Genomic DNA, 4,853 nt, shown 5'->3' with positions numbered 1-4,853 from the left:
TTATAGGTGAAGACCTCTGTAGTGTGGTTCTAAGAGTTTATGTAGTTTTCTAGGTGAGCCATAACAATGTATCAGCAATTATCCAATGTTTTAGCCCATCCAATGATGTCTTTAGTAGATATACTTTTTCCTCTTCAAATGCATTATGTCACGACTAGGGTTTTGCGGTGTGGAGGTTTGTGGTCCTTATCGGTGAGGACGCTGTGGCGCGGTCCTTCTATCGGGGGAGACTGGCATTGGCTGTATGCAGAGGTCTTCCAGCATTGGGGCATCCGTAAGTCTAGCGGCATCCCTGTGTCACAGGTGTCTGGGCACCACCATGTTGTCTTTGGCCATGTGACATAGCAGGCCAATCATTTGTAGGTCACCTGCTCTCTCTGGCCTATCATGCTCTGTTACTGGGTACTTAATGGTGTTTGGAGCTCACTGTATTTTCCAGAGCAACGTGTTCACAGCGTAGCTATGAGAGAGAGTTCTTTGCGCTCCTGAAACCTAAACTTGTGTTCCGGTGCTAGTCCCAGCTCCTTGTCGGCCTCTGGCTCCCTGCATAGCCTGCACCGCTCTGCCTTGCCTTGCTCACTGCTGAGATCAGCCCTGCACCTTCCATCAGACCCGCTCCTGCCTGAACCTGTCTCCTCAGTTAACCCACTCCTGCCTCAACCTGTCTCCTCAGTTAATCCATCACAGCATTTCCGGATTTCCATTTCAGCCAGCATCATCGCATTACTGGATACCCCCTTCAGCCACTATTAAGCAAACCAGGATTCCCACTTCACTCTCACAATTTATCTGGATTCATCTCTGTCACTGATCTGGACATTCGTTACTCCCATTCACTACAGCTCCCTTCAGCCACATATATCAGTTTGTTTATTACTGGACTTTAGTTTATCTTATTATTCATGTCTATGAACAGTCACATTAAACAACCCACCTTTCAGTTTAAACCTGTGTCTGCTCCTGTTTCCTCCCCGGGTCCACAACAAATACAGACTCTGACACATTAATATTGTAGTGTACAGCAGCAAATCATGCATAGCATATATATAGCAATAACTGTACATCATGTACTGTACCTTGCAACAAGCAAGAAGATCTCTCCATAGTCAATACCCAGATTTCTGGATGTAACCCTAGGCAACAAGTTGGGTTTTGTAGCGAGCAAGACTTCCATTGGTGTTTAGTTTCTTGCAGAAGACCAACTTGTTGTTGACTGTTTTGCGGTTGCTCAGCTTGTACACAATGGTCCATATGTCATTGTCATTTAAGACTGTAAGTTCTTTGTCTATGGCTGATTTCCACTTTTCCCAGTTGTTGCTTGACTTGCTGTGAAAGTCAAACTACTCAAGAAGCAGACAAACTTGGCATATTATTTGCTGTATCTTTTAGGTGGTCTATTTTTGTTGCTTCGCATAGAGCTCATCTATGAGCATCATAAAATAGTGGTTACTGCTCATTGACTATACATCCATCTGTTCACACATGTCCGTGGGCGCTAAGGACCTGATTCAGACCCGCTCGCTAAGGCACAATCTCTCACTCTGAGCGATTTTCACCCATCTGCGCATGCGTATATTTGGCAGTGCGCGTGCGCAAGCCATTCATTGCGATCTGGTTTTGGTAGCTCATAAGCCACTATCAGGTCGCTGCTTTGAGTGACAGATAGTGCCATTTGTGGGTGGTAACAGTGGAAGGTGCTTGTGAACGGGAGAGTGGATATGCGAATGTAGGCATGTCAGGCTGCCAAAATGCAGTTTAAAAGGGCGTGCATAATTAGCAAAGTAGCGTCATTGTACACGTCACCTGCATATATTTCAGCCAGCGCTGATTGCTGTGCTTGCAGCAGGCTAAGGCGAGCCCAAGGGCTGCGAGCATCTCCGATGGCTCATGATGGTCCCGATTAATCCTTCATTTCCCGGAGATGACATGTGTTGCGAGTGGCAAGGGGGCGTCTTCAGACATTTGCGAGCGCACTTTGCCGTAGCTCGCTAAACATAGTGGGTGTCCTTATGCGATGCAGTGCGAGAGCTTAATTTAAATATCTGGCCCCTTTTTGCCAGCAAGCGATCGCATCCTTGCGAGCGGGTCTGAATGAGCTCCTAGGTCCAATGGTACTCTAACTCTGTGTGCTGAATTTGGAAAGGGGCAACATGTTTGCTTAGCCTTCATGCAAGTTTCACACTCTGGTCTTTCTAGGCTGTCATTATGCCATTTAGAAGTTTCTGCACATTGCCATACCCTAGGTGAATCAGTCTCCTATTCCATAGTTCCATAGATTGGTTGTAATCTGAAGACACCATTGCACAACACTCCTCGGTGTCCAGGATATACAGCTGTTGGTACTGGATTGCAGTTGCAATTACAGTACCTCTTTTATTGTACTTAACACACCTGTCCCTCTGTGATTTGGATCTTGTATCACGTCTTTTCCAATACACTGATGGCAATCAGATTGGTTCCTAGAAAAAAACAGAAGATAACTAGGCACAAAATATTACAACATATAATTATAAAAAAAATTAATTCTCAATTAAAAATTATAAATGTCACTTTCTTGCAGCTCCTAATTAAATATATTGTATTCTAAAAAAAAGCAGTGTTCTAGGCACCTGGCGCTTCCTGATGATTTTGTTTTTAGTGAGTTAGTGTGTTCAAATGTCAATCAACATATTTCATCGAAAGTAATACACTTCTCCTCTGTGTATAAAAGTTGGCAGCTCTCTCCTCAAAGTGCTGGTATGGACAAAGCAGCAAAGTTAATCTAGAAAGTGGGGATGAGGAAAAAGCGCCTAATAGTGTAATGCATTAAGTTTAAATGTGGGTAGACATACAACAGGTAATCCTTTATGCATGCGTACCAGATATTTTTCTTTAACCAGTAAACCGTGAGTATATTCCGGGTCCAATGTGCAGTGTCCCAAAAATGTGCAAAAATTGTATATATATATATATTAAAAAAAGGGTATGTTTATATATATATATATATATATATATATATATATATACACATATAACAAAATAGAGGCTAGTCAGTACTTAAACTTCTGGGTGAAAAAGATGGAATAAATTAATGCAACTATGTGAATAATAAAAAACTACATTTATTACGGATATAAAATATTAAAAAAAATTAATAAAAAGAGGGGGGAGAAGGAAAATGAGGGATTACAGTGCTATATCATGAAAAACAAAAATAAAGCTCCTTTAAAAAAGTGAACTTAGCTGCTTTTGATAGCACATAAAGTTCTTAACTAGTGCAGTCCTTCAAATGAAATAGTCCATATATTGGTAGATAGAGGAGGTCAACGCGTTTCGTCCTTTCTGGACTTCTTCAAAGGGTGCTGGAGTTATAAGGCAAAGTTCTAACTTGGTTGAGTAGTCTGTATTTATGGGTTAATTTTGTTAATTGATGACTTAATTGGCAAATTGGCACCACACAATGTCCGTGCCCGGAAGTCGTCATTCAGAGGTTCCCTTTCAAGGTATTTCCATTGGATTGTCCTACCAAACATGGCCGTTTGCTCTTTGTCCTGCTGATGTCACATGGTCCGGAAGTAGCCCCCGCTGTGGAGCGCATGTGAACCGCATCTCCAGAAATCACATGTCCGTGAGGTCACATGCTCTACCTCGCCAGACCGGAAGTCACATATGCGTGAACCGCTTGTGGAGTGCAAGCTCTGGCAATTGACTTCCTGATAGACAGTGCACAGCCGTATGAGGGATTGCTAAGGACACTTTTCCACAGGCTAAGCTTCCTTCTATAACGGACACTACAGTTTAACCCTGTATGTTCATTGCATATGATCCATTCAATTTTTTCTATATATAAAAACGACCTCATGGAGTCCCATATGATATTATTGGGTCCATTGTTAAAATACATAAATAGGAAATATAAAGTAAAGAATGCAAGGGTTAAATGAAAATAATTAGCAAAGTGACAGGTCATAGTAAATGACACCTTTTTGTATGTACCTACATAAATGTCAGTCCATACATATATTCACTTCAAAAACGGTAAGTATACAGTAAACATTTTCTCTGAAAATATAAAATTTCCCAGGGACAGTAATAAACCTATTATTTAGATCATTCTGTTCTAATAGTTACATAAGAATTCTCCATATGTGGACTTATTATTAAAATATAAACATATCTAAAATGTGTGGACATGGAGGATACCCATGTACCTATGCCAAAGTGGGCTGATATTTAGGAAGATGGATATGAGGAAGGAGGGAAAATGCCACGTAGGTTTTCATTGTGTCTGACATTCAGAAATAAACACACCTCATAGGAGGTCTTTTTATTATTATCCAAGAGATTGCTCCTAAAGGAATGTCAAGTCTTCCTCCCACTAGATCACCATTAGATTATTCTACTGCTCCTGGTATTCCTGGGTGGTCTTCCATCCCAGTACTTACCAGGCCCAACACCGTATAGCTTCCAAGATCAGACAGGATTGGGCACTCTCGGTTTGGTATGGCCGTAGATATTTTACTGGTATATCTCATATGTGCAAATACTGTGACTCTTTCCTTATAGAATTGGAGCAATCTCGTAGCTCTCGTTCAGACCACAAGGAGATAGTGTGTTTAATTCGTAAATCCAGAACATTTCTCGTTGAGATTTTTTGGCTAGATCACCACCCCGGGCACCCGGGGTTACCTGTTCAATTGCCTAAATGTCATATTATCTAATGAAGAATTGTGGTTCGTTAAAAAATGTCTGGAAACTGAGTGAGTAGATAACTTATTCTTAATGTATCTCATATGCTCCTGTATCCGAAGTTTAAGTGGACGTTTGGTCTTCCCCACATATTTCAGTCCACAGGGACATTCTATAACATAGAT

At 41.3% G+C, this 4,853-nt stretch overlaps 1 pseudogene; it reads right to left on the bottom strand.

The window, feature by feature from the left end:
• Positions 1-4,375: 4,375 nt before the first annotated feature.
• Positions 4,376-4,494, bottom strand: LOC148522177 (5S ribosomal RNA; annotated as a pseudogene).
• Between the last annotated feature and the right edge of the window lie 359 nt (positions 4,495-4,853).

Source organism: Taudactylus pleione, unplaced genomic scaffold (genome assembly GCF_031769625.1).
Source record: "Taudactylus pleione unplaced genomic scaffold, aTauple2 ptg000152l, whole genome shotgun sequence".
Taxonomy (NCBI): Eukaryota; Metazoa; Chordata; class Amphibia; order Anura; family Myobatrachidae; genus Taudactylus; species Taudactylus pleione.
The sequence above is the reverse complement of the archived record's forward strand: the minus strand, read 5'-3'. Positions and strand labels throughout refer to the sequence as shown.